Source organism: Pyxicephalus adspersus, chromosome 5, assembly GCF_032062135.1.
Source record: "Pyxicephalus adspersus chromosome 5, UCB_Pads_2.0, whole genome shotgun sequence".
Classification (NCBI taxonomy): domain Eukaryota; kingdom Metazoa; phylum Chordata; class Amphibia; order Anura; family Pyxicephalidae; genus Pyxicephalus; species Pyxicephalus adspersus.
In genome coordinates this window covers 1,197,838-1,217,215 of record NC_092862.1, presented here as the reverse complement: position 1 = coordinate 1,217,215, position 19,378 = coordinate 1,197,838, and positions in this window count along the sequence as shown.

The window sequence follows — 19,378 nt, the reverse complement described above, 5'->3', positions numbered from 1 at the left end:
CAACTTTGTTCAGCCATCTTTCACATGGGTCATGTTCCCTGACATGATGGCTGACAGTCCTGTGTCTGTGTCCCCGTACATACTCCATGTCTCCTGCTCATCCCTACCCTACGCCACATGGCGGCCCCTATTTCTGACAGGTCCTCTTTGATCCTGCCATGTGTATCCTTATTGGAGTAGAATTATCTCTGATTGGTAACTATTTCCATTCTGGGGTCCAGGGCCCCTGGGGGCCCCGCCATGGCAACCGGCCACAGAGACAGCTCTCCGCAGTCCAGTTATTACATAAAGAATAAAAGCTCGTAGTCATGGTCTCTGGCACACGGCGTCTGCTGGCACAAATACCTGAGTTCACCTCGAACATCCTCACACTGGTGCAGTATGACAATGGGGGAGGGGTGCGAGGGCCACGTCTACTTACCTGGCATAGCAAAGTGTATGAAATCTGAAATGTGTTATCCTCCAATCAAGAATCTTTCAATCATTTTAAATCAGCAGCGTCCATTAAAATATTCCCTGGTGATCCTGCCATGAAGGTCCTTGTTCATTCACTTCCTGTTATAGGGTGACAACGCTCTGTCCCTGTTTGCTGATTGTGTTGTCACCTGGCCACATGGGTTTGGATGGAGACTGCAGGTCACATGACACAAACAGGGGCCAGTGATATCAACCAACCAGCCCTAAGCAATGTCATGCAGTCATCAATGGAAGGCATGCAGACAGGAAGTGTCGGCAAAGAGGCCGCAGGAGAATTGCAGCACTGAGATGAAGAATTTAAATGACAACTGTATTTTATTTAATGTGAGAAATATTTCCGTTATAGATCACAATCACCTCCCCAGCCTGGGTGGCCCCGGCCAATCATTGTACTGCAGTCATGGGACTTAGTATCATATGTGGGCGTTTCCTATGCAAATACAGCCCACCAGGGACCGCCCACTCTACCAAACACCCACCTATGAGGGCTTATTCTTATCTGCATAACCCCTCCCAGCAGCCCGGCCCCTGCTTGGCATAAGGCTGATGGCTCCGTAGGGGAGTACAGAGGCCGGGTGTTGGGGTGATGAACGCAAATTCACGTTTTTTCAATCTTCATCACAAAACCAACAACTTCATGAATGTTACTCAAAGTTTGGAGCCAAGCCCACTGAAGTCTGTTGGGGGAGGGGATCTTATAATTCAGTTCTGACCATTTATGGGACAAACTATTGCCATAGAAAAGTAATTGGGGAGGTGGGCGTGGCCCTCAAAAGTCACCAGAGGAGCCAAAATTACAAAAGTAGGCGGGACATGGGCAGAAAAAAACACCCCCCATTCTACCTACAATCCCCCCCCCCCACATCTGTCATCTGTTCAGTACAGATCCAACACACTGCCATGTGACTGCTGTGAGCCCGCCCTTTTATAGAAAGGGGTGGGGTTATCCATTCTTTTCTGTGATTGGCTCCTGTGACTCAGCTGACCAGAGCCATGCACAGCACTTTTGGTTGTTCCGTATTTCTGGAGATTCTCTAAATTCCTTGAATAAAAGTTAAATCTCGAGGATACGCTGTGGAAGTGGAAAGGCCAAACTTTGATGGGCAAACAATTGGAAATATATTTTTATAAATAAAGGGGCCTCCCCAAAAATGTTGTGAAATTTGGCTACAATACACCTCAATTTTCTCTCCCTGATTCCCTGGTCCCTGGTTCTGGTATTGTCAGGATATCTGCTGGGGGGGGGGGGGGGGGTGTCAGGAGATCAGGGGAACATGACTCAAGTGAAAAAAACACAATGGACTACTGGCTTTAAAATGCTTATTACCATTTGTACTTGTATTTATATAAATCTTTTTCACTTGAGACATGTTCCCACACCCCTGATTGTTACCCCCTATCATATATTAGTGCCAATGCTTTGTTCAGGGGGTTTGCAGTGAACTCAAATATTGTGCTAGGGGCAGCAGAACAAATGCATTTTGCAGACTATACTTTTGATATTTACTTTGACTAGAAAAACCCCAGGCCTATGATGTCACCTATGGGTGGGTTTAAATTACTAGGGGAATAAATATTGCTGGCAACATAAATCCTAAACATTTCATAGAATAAAAAGCTAAACCGATTCCTGCAGCAGAGAATAAAAGGTGCAGACTGCTAATTTTCCACTGCTGGCTACTCAGCATGATTTTCATGTTAGTTGGAACCTCTGGCTGGACCTCCTAATGGTGACAACGCATGGGGACAATTGGGAGAGTGTTGTCATAGTGAGGTCATCTCAGAGTGCACCCAGCTGGAGGGAAGGGGTTAATGTCTCCCCCTACGAGGGGCAGTTGCAGTATTGTTGGTGGGGGGAGGGATTTTATTGCCATCACACCGATGATCTGCAGTTTATTTGTTCTCAGCGGTTTCAGGTGCTGCAAAGTCCCGGGAAGATCTGTAATCTAATCCGCCGCCCTGAAGTCGGTGTCATTCGGATCATTTGAGGTGAAATATGTGCCGCCATCAAATTTCATTTCACATGGTCCGTGTCCTGTGCATGGCGGTGACCCCGGGATATTCCTCAGGGTGAATACTGTGCTGACTCAGCGCCCCGGGCCAATAGGTGACAGCGGTCACTGGTGGAAAACAGAGAATGATGGTAACGCACCTTGGGGTGCACAACATTCACCAACAGCAAATCAAACACGGTAAGTGTACGCGTCGTAGGATGTTGTCACAAGCGGCTACAAAAACTTTGTTTAGGAAATGAACCCCAAAAATTGTTAGCATGTTCACTGTGCATAGCCGACGCGTTTCGGGGTTTGACCCCCTTCTTCAGGGTCTGAAGTTTAGCAGGTGGTTAGGTGAGGAGCTGCAGGTGAAGTGGAGCTCCTGCTCTGTTATCCTGATCAGACGTCAGTTTCCCAGCCAATGGCACTACAGCTCCCAGCAAGCCCCGGTCACTGAGCATAGCTGCGGTGAGCTCGCCCTGTCCCAACACCCAGAAGAGGAAGTTCTATTATAGATCATTCTTCCCTTTCTGGAACTTTTGTAACTTTTCCCTCAGTGAAGGGAAATTCTTTTTTCTCTAAATTTGCACAAATGAATTCGAATTCCGGGACTGTCACTGAAATTTTGGAGGTTTTAGCGGTGCCAGGACCCATTCATGGTGAATGCGCTGCATGCCAACCCAACATATAAACCCTGCACATTCACCCGGGCGAAGAAAAGGTGTTCAGGGGCCCTTAGCCTATCAGCCCTCTTCACCCTCTCCCCTAAGTTAAGTGAACAGACTCCAGGGCCCCTGTACATGACTGTGCTATGCTGCATTTACCCCCTGCACACTGCAATGTGGGTGAATTCATTGAATTAGCGTTACAGCTGAGTGAATAACTTTTTCAGCATTCCCGGTGCCGGTTGTTGTGATCCTGCCATGGAAGGGTTAATATAATGCCACTTATGGGAAATGTTTAGCAGGGAGGAGGAAACTTCTCATGATCAGTCCCTGCATCTCATGCCAACCTTGTACCAGCGGCATCACTCCGCATGGGAGTTCACACTGCGGCCTGTAGAGGGCGATCCGGGGACAATTTCTCCTTCACTGCTAGGAAGAATGAATCCAATTCACTGCAATCCTGAGGGAGGAATCTGGAGACAGAGGAGGTGAATGTGGAATGAAAATAAAATATTTCATAGTTAAAGTCAGCATTTGTACCCCAGAGGAAGCATGGAAATTATTTAGGGGTGTCAGGAAACCCTGCTAGTAAGTGACCATCAGAAAACCGCCAACGTGAAAGTTTTACACAAAAGGATCAGAATCCCAGAATTACCAAACTCCATACCTACCAATATGTGGACATCAATGGAAACACACACTCTAGCGCCCCCTACATTGGTGGTGAGTAGAGAAATGCCCCTGTATATTGGTAGTCAATAGAAAATTGCCCCTTTACATTGGTAATAAGAAATGCTCCCCTTTAGTGGGAGTTATTGGAGAAATGCCCCCATATAAAGTAATCGGAAGAATTGCCCTCCAGGTTTCAGAAGAGAATCAGTCCTGCCCATTGGTACAATTATCAGATATCGGGGGATCATTTATCAATATATATATATAAGAGAGATGTGGGGGAGATAGTGAGGGGGTATAAAATGGGGGAGAGGGAGGGGGGCAGAGGGGTAAAGAAGAGTAATGTCATGTTTAGGCTGGTGGTGACGTTGGGGTGCGGTTCCCACTTCCTGACACACCTGAACCGCACCCTGGGATTCGGCACTTCCAGTTGGGTCCCACCAGCGGCCCCCAATATAGAATGAATGGGGGTGGCAATGGGGGGTTCAGTACAATGTTTAAGTGCAGTGCTGGCTCTTTAAGAAGCAGTGCCGAGGTCAGCAAGGTGCCAGCTGCCAGGGGACACATGGGCACAACAATTCCCACTGCCAATCTGAGCATAGGGGGTAAAGGGTAGAGGATGGAGGGGCAAACCAGACTGAACATAGGGATAAGGGAGGGAAAGGAGCTGGAGGGGTGCAAAGTGTGCGGTGGGGGGGGGAGGAAGTAGAAAAGGGAAACAGAGAGAAATGGAAAGTCACAATGCCGGGATGGTTTGCTGGTTTGCGAAAGGCTGAAACTGCCAAATAATTTGACTTTCTTTGAGGAAGGAAGCAACAATGGGGGCTGTGGATATGTCAGAGACGCAATGCACCAGGGGTGGCTGATGTCCCAAAAAATGAAACCCCAAACACTAAAACCTCATAAGAAGTAGTGATGTCATTTCCAAAATCATTTCAGTCTGGGGAAATCTGGGGCTTTTTCTAATCTCTGGTGATCCTGCCATGAAACTTGATTCAGCCACTCTCTGGTATAGGGTGACAACACTCTGTTTCCAGAATGCTCTCCCCTGTTGTCACCGGGTCACATAAGCTTTCGATGGAAACTAAAAGCCTCCTGTAGGCTTATTACACCGGCATGTTCCACCAATGGCACCATGAGGAAATTAGAAACAGATTGGGATTACCGGAGTCATTGGAGCACAAATAAACTGGCAATGCAGAAGGGGTTTTGGCACCGGGGTATTGCTTTGCCTTTAAACCCCTGTGATATATACCCCGTGATAGTCACCTGTGCCCAGTCTCTCGCAGGGTGCCATCATCTGCTTCGTTCTCCTCTTCTTGTTGCAATCTTTGACCATGTTGATTGGCCAGGATGATGAATCTCCCACCTGCTTGCTATAATTGCAGTATTGCCGGGACCCCTGGAAACAGGCTCTGCGCATGTGCAGCTCAGTTTTTGTTTTGCCAGATACCCGGAGCGATCAGGCAGGTAGGAGGGGTTATTACAGAAGGGGCATCACCCGTCTAATGGCCGGCCTGATTGGTTGTGGAACTGGCACTGTGGACAAGAAGGCAGAAAGATGGTAGATTGTGGATCCAGATAGCATCCAAATGGGTTTTGGGATGGGAAAGGATTATTTTTTTTCCACATGCTATAAAGGGTTTTTGTCTTCCTTGGAATCAGCTGTGACTTTAGGTTTCTGAGAATTACCATTTCAATTAATTAGGGTTCCCATGCTTCAGAAAGTACCCACTGACCCTGTGAGGTTGTCTGTGCACTCTGCTTGCCCTGGATCTGAATTCAAATTATTGTGAATTGAGCTCAGTATTTGCTGGGCAATATTTAAAGCTTCAGATTGGTTTTACCCAGATGGTTGGTTTGACCCATGTGGTTGGTTTGACCCAGATGGTTGGTTTGACCCAGGTGGTTGGTTTGACCCATGTGGTTGGTTTGATCCATGTGGTTGGTTTGACCCATGTGGTTGGTTTGACCCAGGTGGTTGGTTTGACCCAGATGGTTGGTTTGACCCAGGTGGTTGGTTCCATGTGGTTGGTTTGACCCAGATGGTTGGTTTGACCCAGATGGTTGGTTTGGCCCATGTGGTTGGTTTGACCCAGATGGTTGGTTTGACCCAGGTGGTTGGTTTGACTTATGTGGTTGGTTTGACCCAGATGGTTGGTTTGACCCATGTGGTTGGTTTGACCTATGTGGTTGGTTTGACCCAGGTGGTAAATGCCCAGAGGTCCTGGAGGTCATAAACATAAGCAGAAATTTTTGGGTTGATCTGTTGGGACCCCATTGCACACCTTATTCACAGACCCGCAGACAAGTCCGCCTGTCCCAGTCTGCAGACTTCTTTGCTCATTAAACTCTGACTTGGATGTTGCGTTGCACACAAGGACTCCTGAATCTCCCAATGATCCGCCGTTCTTTCTCCTTTTTCTCACTCACACGCAGCGTGTAGAATGAATTTTAGCACCCGTAAACACTTTGCATCGCCAGCTCCTGGCTAATTGTCTCTGACAGTCGGTGCAGTCAGCAGCTGAACAGTGTCACCAGGAATTAGGCAGCAGCGACAGACTCCCCGCAGCACATTACCTTGTCACGTCTCAGCCGAGGCAGAAATGTGGTGTTACTTCTCCCAAATCTTCCACCCCTCTTCCGTTTTGTTAATAAACTTCCCAGAAGCAGCTGCATCCAACAGGATCTCAGAAAGGCGTTCAGTCACACATCAAGGAACATTCACTTTGTTACAAAAATCCTGACATCAGGTGAATAAAGAACTTCTAAAGTCGGTTCACATAAAATACATGGCCGTCCAGCCCAAAGGGTCAGGTGCTGATGTTGGGTGAGAAGACCCGGCTCACCATTCCAATTCATCCCATTCGTGGGGTCAGGGCTCTGTGCAGGACACTCCAGTTCCTCATATGTTGCCCCCACCTCCTCCCCATGGCCAATAATATGGAGTTGCCCCCATATAATATAATGCACTTCTTTGGGAAGGCTTTCTAGAAGATTTGGGGGACATTTGTTAGACTTTGTCCCCATTTGTGAGGTCAAGTACTGATGAATAAAAAGACCTGGCTTACCATCCCAAAGGTGTTCAGTAGGGATGGGGTCAGGGCTCTTTGCAGGACACTTAAGTTCCTCCACACCAAACTGTCTTTATGGGGCTGGCTTTGTACCCCCGGCACAGTCATGGGGTAACAGAAAAGGGCCTTCACCAAACTGAGACCACAAGGCGGGAAGAAACCATTGGTCTACAAGGTTTCATGTTTGACCCTTTACTGGAAACATCTAAACCCAACCATGGAGAGGCTCCCCAGACTTTTGACCATTGGGCCCAGGATTGTCTACAATGGCTTTGTATGGTGGAGAATTAACAAGATCATTCATTGGAGACACCTGGTCACCATCATTTGGGGAGGTGTCCTCCATACATATGGCCATATAGGTAGGTGTGAGGTTCAGGTGAGAAGACCCGGCTCACCATTCCAATTCATCCCAAAGGTGTTCAGTAGGGATGACGTCAGGGCTCTGTGCAGGACACTTGAGTTCCTCCACACCAAACTGGTGACCCCATGTCTTTATAGTGCTGGCTTTGTACCCCGGGCACAATAGAAAGGGGTCTTCACCAAAGTGTGACCACAAAAAGAGCACAATTGTCTACAATGTCTTCGTATAATGGAGGGTTAGTAGGGTTGCTAAGACTGGGGACACCTGGATTTAGAGAGGGGTCGACATACGGGGTCTGTGTAAGAGGTGCAACTGGGCTCCAACTCTACTGTTGCTTTATCCAGTATTCATCTAAGGTAATGGCCACCAAAAGGTAACTGGAGAGAACTAGAAACTCAAAAAATATCAGAACAACATTCTCCATCCATAGGTGACTCCTAAAGGAACTTGGCCACCCCCTGACTGCCATACATTCCAATTCCTTCAGCTCCTCCCCTGAAGATCCCATCTCCAAGAGCGGTCACATGCCCCAAACCCCAGAACGACTCTACAGGACCCCACTCTTCTGCCCCAAGACTTCACTGATTGTCTTCAATAGGTCAGGAACAGTTCTTATCTAGGAGAATATTTGCCAACAGTCAGATCTCTCCATGATTGTTGGGTTCTTATTTTCCTACTTCAGAGGAAGAACTTCATTATTTCCTTTGGATGTCCATTCTCTACTCCAGCCAGAGACCTACATTGAGTATGGCAGCCAACTGGGCTCCCCCATGAAATGGGGCCCCTCTGTGGTAGGAGCCTAGGAGTTTCCTATCAGAATTGTAGCTCATCGCACCTCTCTATATTGTCCCCAATTATCTCTTTAGGCTCCGTACTCTCTTGTCTAGGACCCACTATCCAACCACAATGGTGGAAATTACCTTTTCCAAGACCCGTATGGTAAACATATATCATTAAAGAGGTACACTGCCCAACTAAATAGGACAACTCCCAAATTCCTGGTGCATTTCTCTGGTGCTGGCAGAGCTGAGTAACAGTTACACCCCTCAACACAAATACTGCAGAGCAAAGGGCGTGTCTGACCAGAGAAGGGCGTGTCAGACTAGACGGGCGTGTCAGACCAGAGGCGTGTGTCAGACTGGAGAAGGGCGTGTCGGACCAGAGAAGGGCGTGTCGGAGCAGAGAAGGGCGTGTCAGACCAGAGGGGTGTGTCATACCAGACAGAGGCGTGTCAGACCAGAGAAGGGTGTGTCAGGCCAAAGGGGTGTGTCAGACCATAGGGGGCGTGTCAGACCAGAGAGGGGCATATCTTACCAGAGAAGGGCGTGTCAGACCAGAGAAGGGCGTGTCAGACCAGAGGGGTGTGTCAGACCAGTGGGGGCGTGTCATACCACATAGAGGCGTGTCAGACCAGAGGGCGTGTTAGACCAGAGAGGGTGTGTCAGAGCAGAGAGGGCGTGTCAGACCAGAGGGGGCGTGTCAGACCAGAGAGGGCGTGTCAGACCAGAGAGGGCGTGTCAGAGCAGAGAGGGTGTGTCAGACCAGAGAGGGCGTGTCATACCAGAGGGGGCGTGTCAGACCAGAGGGGGCGTGTCAGAGCAGAGAGGGCGTGTCAGACCAGAGAGGGTGTGTCAGACCAGAGGGGGCGTGTCAGACCAGAGGGGTGTGTCATACCACACAGAGGCGTGTCAGACCAGAGGGGGCGTGTTAGACCAGAGGGGGCGTGTCAGACCAGTTCTTGTGGTGAGTGCTGATCACTGAGGGCACTAGTCCTAACTCTGGAGCCTACTGAGCTCCTCAATCATATTTAGACACTATGAAAACTCGCTGTATCTGGAAATAGAAATTATTATTACAATGGCTTTCTCCATATTTTTATATGTGACTTCAGCCATGTTTGTTGTAACCACCAATCCTCTTACATCTTTTTTAATCATTCAGCCAATCAGGAGTCAGAGAGCTCTGGTATAATTACAGGTAATACAATAATACACAAATATTCCTGACATTTTTCACAAAAGCCTAACTCTTTATTGTTAAAAAACAGCCTATGATCCCCAGTCAGTGACTTTGCCTAGGTGATGATGTCATCAGTCTGCTGCAGGCAGCAGGAAACATTTTCTCAGTCTTTACCTCCAGTGATCGGAGCGTGTCTGACCAGAGATGGGTGTGCCAGACCAGACAAGGGCGTGTCATACCAGAGAAGGGCGTGTCTGACCAGAGATGGGTGTGCCAGACCAGAAAGGGCTTGTCTTATCAGAGAGGGGCATGTCAGGCCAGAGGAGTGTGTCATACTAGACAGAGGCGTGTCAGATCAGAGGGGGCGTGTCAGACCAGACAGGGGTGTGTCAGACCAGAGAGGGCGTGTCAGACAAGTTCTTTTGGTGAGTGCTTTTTGAGCTCCTCAATCATATTTAGATACTATGAAAACTCGCTGTATCTGGAAATAGAAATTATTATTACAATGGCTTTCTCCACATTTTTATATGTGACTTCAGCCATGTCTGTTGTAACCACCAATCCTGTTACCGTTTCTTTAATCATTCAGCCAATCAGGAGTCAGAGAGCTCTGGTATAATTACAGGTAATACAATAATACACAAATATTCCTGACATTTTTCACCAAAGTCCTACTCTTTATTATTAAAAAACAGCCTATGATCCCCAGTCAGTGACTTTGCCTAGGTGATGATGTCATCAGTCTGCTGCAGGCAGCAGGAAACATTTTCTCAGTCTTTACCTCCAGTGATCGGACTGCAAGTCTGACCCCCTGAGTGATGCCTGAATAAATACAGTGCCGTCCTGCTGGAGAGAGAAGCAGACATCTGGTCTCTATGAAAGGTATTTAACCTGGAAGGGTGACACGTGGCTGCACTATACCTGTCACCAATGTATTGATCATTTCCTTAGAATGTTTGGAGGATTTTGCAGCGGCCATTTCATTGGCTGTGCAGGGACTTAGACAGGAGAAAGTTTCTTTGGATGTTTTTTATACAACTGCAAGGTAAACATTCATTTTAATTTCAGTCGTTTTGCTTTCTTAGGCACAATGTTTGCATTTTGTGACTCTTCGCCATTCCCCGTCATTTCAGGAACCCCTGACCCGGAATTATTTCCTGCACATCGCTCGTCCTGCATTCCTAATAACACTGAAATGCGATATTTGCACAACCTTTCAGGTGACAAAGCTTGAAGCTCGCCCTCGGTTGTCGCTCTCTTCCCAGAATCCTTTGCTGCCAGTCGCGCATGGCTGCCACAGGCTATCGGCACCCACCCGATGTCGCCCAGGAGGGGTCGCCTCCGCATGGGATCGCATTTACATTATCGCAACTTTCCGAACTGCTGACTTTGTTTCTAATTGATTTTCACAATTGTCTAACAAGACAGAAGTTTTGTTGGTTAATTGGCGTGTTGCGGGACGCAGGGCAGATTTCACATGCAGCCTCTTATTTAAGCGTTTGCTGGCAGGTTGGAAAATGTGAATTAACACCTCGGCGGGTAATTGGCGGCGCAGCACCTGGATCCCAGATGTAATGAGGTCGCAGCATTGTCGGTGCCATATGTTTGGGTGTTCGCTGATACAGTGTAACAAAACATTCAATTAGATCCGAAGCGTGCTGGGATTATGATATAAAATCCTTCAATATTTTCTGTAATATTAGAATGACGCCATGGGTTGGTTGCTCGGCACTAATTCCCCGGAGCGATTTGTACCGGAGAAGAGAGCTCGGCATCAGCCAAGTCATATGGGTACAACGGACGGAAAAATGTAAACCCTTAATGTGTGCCACAATGGGCAGTGGTAGTAACTGGTGCTGCATTGTCATAGCAATGACTTCATAATGGTCACTTGGAGTTTGAGGGATCTCTTAGGTCAAGTGAGGTAGAATATATCGATGGGTATATTCCGTACTCCACACATTGTAATATTGTTGTATGTTAGCCCTGGTGAAGTGTTCACAGGTCCCTGAAACGCGTTGGCTTCCTTTTACCTGGCATGGTATAATACATTCTTATAGATGCAGGCGCTGTCCCTATTCTACTCCTAATGCTGCTATTGCTATCCCATTAGGAACATTTTAACTCCCTTCCAGTCCCATGGATTGGAGAGGAAATCTATCCAAAGTAAGCAATGTCCCCTAAGGCATTTGTTCTATTGGGAACTTCCTGATTCACTAAATTCCGGTGACAACTGTAAAATATTGGATTGCTTCCAATGTCTGGTGATAGTGGGACACAAAGGGAGAGGGATTCTCCCCAGTGGGGTCACACAGGAGACAGAACTTTATTTTACTTTGTGTCCTGATTTAATTTTTAGGTTGGATTTTGGTAAAAAATTCCCTTTGGGGTCTCTGGGGCAGTAAAATGACTTGTATGGCAGATACGTGCCTGTGATATGCAAACCGATGACTGAAGAAACTACTTTCCATTTCTGATTTACCCCTCAGGGTCATTTCAGCTCCATTAGTCCAGTTACCAATATTTCAAGCCCCGATGAAGCCTTCAAAACACCCCCGAAACGCGTTGGGTTTTAGCAATATCCATTATACAATTTCTGCAATGCAATTTCTTACCTGATTATTAGAGAGGAAATCCCAAATCTAATCCTTTCCCAGGCGATCCAAATCTTGGAAAAAAATGAAACAAATTGGTGGCTGCACTTCCGCCGTAAATATTAAAGTGACCCCCAATGGGTGGTTTAACATCCCACCCACAGTCTGCTATCATGGCGGTGGTATTATTACCTTACATACCGTGTTTCCCCGATTTTAGGACATCCCCATTAAGTAAACCACTCACCCGTTTTTAAGACAGCTCCAGATATCTGATCCTGCGTGTGTGTCCTTTATGCTGGCTGCAGGGCGTGTCTATTCCTGAGCCAAACTGAAAGTAAAAAGCCTGCACACGTGCCCCCGCGATTCTGAACAAGGAAGCAAGCTGCTGATCAAAGAATACAAAGAGTTTGCAAAGAAAAAAAAACTACAACAGCCGTGTCTAGGGGCCAATTCCCGCAGATGGGCCCCAGCCAGATGTCCATGCAGCCGTCTTCACCTGTGTTATGCTTTGATGGACATTATTGCAGGTAGCATCGTCTCAGGAGTTTTAGTGCATGGGATTCACCTGCCAGCAATGATCATTCACTCACAAATCAATCATTGATAGGCTTCCATTGGTTTTATTGATATTCACATAGCAAAAACTCTGTTTCTGAGGCAAAACTAAGAAATGCAGAAGAATTGTGAAATCATCCAATCATCCTGGGCTGGAATACCTGCTCACAGGTGCCAGAAGTTGGTTGACTCCATGAAACGCTGAATTCCGCTTCTGCTCTAAACTTTGATCTCTCCCAAATTCTTCCTGAACTCTACAAGTGCTAAATTCACAAAAAGAATAAAAAACATCACCTTCCATCGACTGATCTCATTGGATTGAATAGTTGCTGACCCTGGGTGCTTACACAGCTTGCAAAGACCCCCCCCGCTGCATGCAATGGTTCCTCCCGTCAGCTCATATGTTATATAAGGTGCATGAGCATGAAGGAGAAACCAAAGTGTGCAGAGGGGGAGCCGCTATTCCACACATCTGGAATCATTGTCCATGTACGATCTCTCCTCATACACACTGCACAAGGATGAATACCCTTAGAATGGAAACCAATATAAAGATTGCAGGGTGAGCAGGCGCTTTGTGTACTGACAGTGCAATTCCAGTGTTACTATTCCACAGCCATGTAACAAGTTTAAATGCGAATCTGCAGCCGTCAGCTGTACAGAAACCACAAGCAGGAAATAGAAGAGAACAGGAGGAAGGTACGAAGGGGAAAATTGCAGCTTGGATGTTCTCTGTACAGATCGGAGGCCTTCTCAATCCAATCAGATCTCACACATGTGGGCGACTCTGCCAGGGACATGAGGGGTACAAATAATCACCAATCACCCAATCACCAGTGAATACAATGGGTGCACAGCTGGGGTAAATGATCAATCATCTAGCAATGACCCAGGGGTGATCAATCATCTAGCAATGACCCAGGGGTGTTCTGTAGCCTTCACCCAGGGGTGCTCTGTAGCAATGACCCAGGGGTGCTGACCCAGGGTGCTCTGTAGCAATGACCCAGGGTGTTCTGTAGCCTTCACCCAGGGGTGCTCTGTAGCAATGACCCAGGGGTGCTCTGTAGCAATGACCCAGGGGTGCTCTGTAGCATTAGTTTGGGCAGAAGTTTATCACATGATTCACCAGCAGCCTTTCACCCAAAAACATTTATGACACTTCCTCGTCTTTTATTTGTGCTCCTGTTGTCACCCTGCTACACACTTCTAATGGGGACTTCTAGTGGCCCTATAATACACATCAAGCAGACATGGCCCTCTGGGTCCAGAAAAGGCAGTGCAGCCATTGTTGGAGTGCAGAATGTGGACAGAACCGGCCTGATTTGTTAAAGGCTGGAGAGGATAAACTTTCATCAGTGAACATGGGTGATCCAGAAAACCTGGCATGGATTTCCCTAAAGTTATTTGCTAATTGTTAGCAAATGTTTTCAATCCTGGAGCAGATCCGTACCAGGTTTAATGGATCACCCAGCTTCACTTATAAAGGTTTAACCTTGGAGAACTTTAATAAATCAGACCCAATGGACCTGACTTATGAAACCTCCCCAAAACTGGAGAAGATAGACTATCATGAGAAAACCTGGGTGATCCAGCAAGCCTGGAATGGGTTTTTCAAAAACATTTGCTTAGTTTGCTTTGTCATTTGCTAAGTTGGCAAATGTTTGCCATCTTGGATGGGAACTTTTTCAGGTTTGCTCGATTACCCAGGTTCACCCATGATAGTCTATCTTGTCAGGTGTAGGAGAGCTTTTTTAATTCAGATCAAATGTGGCCGCAATGACAATAATTGTGCTGCTCGGATCTCCCGTTGCTTTCTCATTGCCCCCTTGTCATCTCTCTAGGGTTGAATGGGGCCCTGGAATGATCCCATGTGAGACTTTGCACCGGGGCCCCGTAGTTCCCAGCCACTACCATAGCGTGTGAATCTTTCCGGGATAATTATCGTCTTTTCCTGAGTTTGATTTATTGGTGGCGATGGGGATATTTGGCGTCCGGGGCTCCTGGCGCTGATATGAAGTGTGATTAGTAATCTCTCCCCGGCAGGTGACTGCGCCTGATAATGTGCTGAATAATTTAGGGAATGGGCCATTGATGGCGGATTGGGGGGTGCAGGGTGGAGGGGTAAGCGATGGAAAGTAAACACGCTCTTCTTTATCACTCCGCTTCTAAACTAAAAGCCAACAAGCTGAGCCGGCCGACAGCGAATCAGATTTCTCCTAATTAAATTTAACAAGTGGCACCTTTGAATGTTTCATGAGTGTCTGCGCGCGGTGCGTTCTCCCCCCCGGTCGTCTGCTCGCCCTCGATAACTTGTTAATGGTTCAGGCGTGGACGCCGGTGAGTCACATGATCCAATAAGCGGGGGAGGTGTAGATTTTATAAACGCCATTTATCTTCATCTCGCTCTCAGCGCTCACAGTCTCACTGACTGACCGTCACATAAAGAGGACCTGTCATCAGATGTACTTTTCAAGTTAAAAATGTATGTATGGAAATCCGGACTTTCCTGCAAAAGTCTGTCTTGGCCACGCCCCTTAACCTTTGGAAGCCTCATAATGAGAGGTATCGGGTCCAATATTAGGGTCGTATTCAGTGGGAGGGGCATTCAGCCGCTCCAGATCACCTGATGGTTTTGTCCTTAAGATCACCTGGGGAGGAAAATTACTGAGAGCCCATTCTGAAAATTGTCAGGTTGGTGTTGGTTCAGATTTTACAGATCCAGGTCCTTCTCCAGATCCGAATGGGTGGTATCCGTCTATCAACCCATCCATTTCTTCTCCATCCTTTCATCCGTCTATCCATCCATCCTTTCATTATCTCTGGACAGAACAGTTAGATAGTCACATTGTTTAAGCTCAAGGGATGGACATGATGATCCTCCTTACCTGTCCCCAGGTCCCTGGGTTGGAGCAGTGGGTCCCCGGACCTGGTGGGTTCTTGGTCCCCAAGTTAAAGCAGAGGGTTCCCCGGATCTGGTGGGTTCCTGGTTCCCAGATTGGAGCATTGGGTCCCCTGGACCCGGTAGGTTCCTGGTCAAAAGGTTGGAGCAGTGAGTCCCCTGCACATGGTGGGTTCCTGGTCCCCAGGTTGGAGCAGTGGGTCCCCTGAACCTGGTGGGTTCTTGGTCCTCAGGTTAGAGCAGTGGGTCCCCTGTACCTGGTAGGTTCCTGGTCCCAAAGTTTGAGCAGTGGGTCTCCTGAACCTGGCAAGTTCTTGGTCCCCAGGTTGGAAAAGTGGGTCCCCTGGACCTGGTAGGTTCCTGGTCCCCAGGTTTAAGCAGTGGGTCCCCTGAACCTGGTAGGTTCTTGATCCCCAGGCTGGAGCAGTGGGTCCCCTGAATCTGGTAAGTTTCTGGTCCCTAGGTTGGAGCAGTGGGTCCCCTGGATCTGGTGGGTTCCTGGTCCCTAGGTTGGAACAGTGGGTCCCCTGTGGGTGGAGGAGCAGTGGGTGGAGGAGTGACCAAGAATCCCCAGAGACTCCCTAAATATCATGACTTCATACTAGGAAATCTCTGCTTGCAGTATCCCCCCATCTGAGTAGGAGGAAGCTGTAGGCTGGTGGTGGCTCCGGTATTGTGACCCAACTTTTTAGTAGCCACCTAAAGGCACCCGAGTGGCTACTGAAAAGTGCTGGGTGTTGCGTTAAGCTGAATATAAATCCCAAGATCTTACCCATATCACCCTGTATATAGAGATCTCTCTTTAAAATACTTGCTCCAATACACACATCATAGATCGATGAGCAGAGCGAGAGAGGAGACTCACCGACACATAACCACCGACCCTGGAAAACAAATTCCTTCAGGATTTTCCACCATGTCCTAAAACAGAAAATGGCTATGACCATGTGACCATGGCCACTTTTATATTTACCTGAATGTATATTTTTGGGTCTATGGCTCAATATATATTTTAGAAGGTAAAAACCTAATTGAAGAATTCCTTCTCTGCACCCTTGTTCTGGGTCAATATCTCCAAAATAAAACCAAGGGCCGGCATAACAGACAACCATCCAGTGACACCTGGCCTTCTATTGCATTAATGTCCTCCATAGATAGATCTATATGGCGCCACCAACGGCGTGTTCCTGAAGCCACGAGAGTGGACACGGTCTACCTACAGCAGAGGAGGGAATGGAGAAGGCAAGACAAATGTTTGAGTTTGGCTTCTGATTGGCTGCACGTTTCCAAACATTGGCTGCTCTTTGTTACCCAGTATGTGGGCGTTAGCATCTGAAGCAACCGGGAGCAAAAATGGTAGAAAATTTTTGATTTTATTGTTCATTTGTTACTCAGAAACTAGACATGAAATTACCCGAAAATTTATTAGAATGCACAATGTTCACACATTACAGAGAACAAAAGAAAAGCCCCACTGACGCGTTTCACCCAAAGGCTCAGTCATGGGGAATCTCTACAATGTCAAAGTCTGGTCACTGGCGGAAAGGAGACTGAAGAAATACCTCTTCCTGCATGCAGCAGACTGATGACACCATCACAGCCTGGATAAAGCCACTGAATGGAACCCTGGACAGTTTTTTAATGACGGCACATTTTGCAAATATTCCAGAATTTACTGAAACCTCCAATATCTTTATAAGCAATGAGTAGAGTTGGCCTTTACAGCCTACAGAGATGATCTTTAAGCACCTCGGCGGTGTGGTCAGCCGGCAGCACCTCGTCAGACATTAAACATTAACTTTGTTAATAAGTAATACGGTAAGTGAACGCGCACCTCCAGATGGCGAGAAGCTTTGTAAGTTAACAGCTTCTCGTGTCTGGCAGCGAAGATTTATATCCACGCCGGTGCTGCATTAGTGACGCTCCAACCCACAACATAATCAATCAATAAATACGGTGATGTCCATTACCCCATAAATGATTTAGTTAAGTTGTGGTGGAACAGCGAATCTTTGGCAGCCGCCTCTTCCGAAAAGTGATCTCCGCGCGGCAATCCAAACTTTCCTCTCCGACTTCCAGAAGAGTCTAAGAGATAATGAGGATAGATATATGCGCTGCATTGGCTGCGGCTCATTATATACTCACAGCATCAAACAGATTTGTGTTGATGGGATAATGCAGGAGAATAATTGCAGCAACAATAGAGAACACAGATAGGTAAAGAGGACCTGTCACCATCTACAAATCTGTGGGAAGAATTTACTGACGTGACATGATATGCAACAACAGATTCAGAAAAAAGTCACCTTTGTCATTATAATAAAGTTCTCCAAGGCTGGAGAGAATACACTTTCATCAGTGAACCTGGGAGATTACTAATCAGACTTCATATCACTGCCAGGAGCCCCGGATGCCAAATACATCGCCAACAATAAATCAAAATCAGGGAAAGACGATATTTATCCTGGAAGGATTTACACGCTACAGTCGTGCCTGGGAACTTTGATTTATTATTGGTGATGTATTTGGCATCCGGGGGTCCTGGCAGTTCAACCCAAGAGAGAAGGCAAGGGGGCAATGTCAGCATCTAGAGAAAGCAACGGAAGATTCAAGCAGGACAACTGTTGTCATTGCAGCCATATTGGGTCTGATTTATTACATCTCCCCAAGACTGGAGAAGTTAGACTATCATGGGAGAACCTGGGTGATCCAACAAACCTGAAATGGATCGGGTCCAGGATTGAAAACATTTGCAAATGACTTTTAGAAAATCCGTTCCATGTTTGCTGGATCACCCAGCTTCACTGATGAAAGTGTATCCTCTACAGCTCTGGAGGGCTTTAATAAACAAGGGCAATTGTAACAAGTCACGGTGGGCTGCACAGACGGTACGTGATTGTGTCACTTGTAATCTGACATGTCAGTCCAGGAAATGGATGGTGACCCCGAATGATGCCATGGAGAAGAAGTGTAAAAACGTAGAATGTATTTGTGTCTCTTTTAATTTTGTCTTTAGTTGTTTGTCTCGTGTTGGTTGATATATTGGTGGATCTTAAAGGACAATTATCACATTCCTCAGTCAAGGCGACTTTTCTCCTGTTCTTTTGAACAATATTTGCACAATGTGTTGACATTGAATGATAATCAAGTTTTTGATTTGGTTAGAACAGAGGGATTACTAAAGCTCAGATTCTCCAATAAGGTTCAAACTAGGTATCAGATGCCAGCCCCAGATTACCTTTACAACATGTAGGGGATAGAAACAAAAGAAGGGGCTTTTTGGCAAATAAAAGCAATAAAAGTTACCAAATACATACAGAAAGTAACATTTAAACTATTGCCAGACATCACACAGCTCAAATAAATTGTGTAGAATTTAGTATGGTTCTCTGTTTGACCCGACGCGTTTCACCCTGTGGCTTCTTCAGGGTTTTTTTTAGAGACTCTTACTGGTTTACAAAATAATAATAATGAGAATACACTTCAAAATATTGCATATTCATGTATTCAACAATAATAATAAGTAACAATAATAGAAAAATAGAAACAGCTAACGAGTTACAACAGTGAATAGTGACCATGGTATTATGTATACATTATAGTGTATAGTGCTCTAGGTTTGGGTTATTGTGGTTGTTCTTGAATAGGATAAGAAATAGAAAATGAAATATGTTAGTTATTGATCAAAAACATATAGGATATATGAGTTAGGGAACCAGTATAATGGATAACATATGGGGTGTAAGCAAATCAAATACAAGGAACTTATTTTATGGATGATGGAGAAATAAAAATCCTAATCGGGAGATATTATGCTGTAGTAGAGGCAAGTTTTTGATTGGATGAAGATAGACCGGTGAATTCAAAAATTGGAATCTGTTTTGGTTTGCAGATATATTTGATATTGTTGATGGTTCTTCAAAGTCCTCCTGATAAAACGAAATGGTGAAACGCGTTAAGGACTTAAAAACTTGAAATATGGAGACTCTGTGATTAACTATTTGAATAGATGAACCAACTGTCTAAGCCTTTTTTTTAACCTCCAGGGCGGTTCATTTCTGTCCGGATTTATATGTCTAAAAGGGGTACATTGTCTATGAAAATTTATTTTACAGTATATTA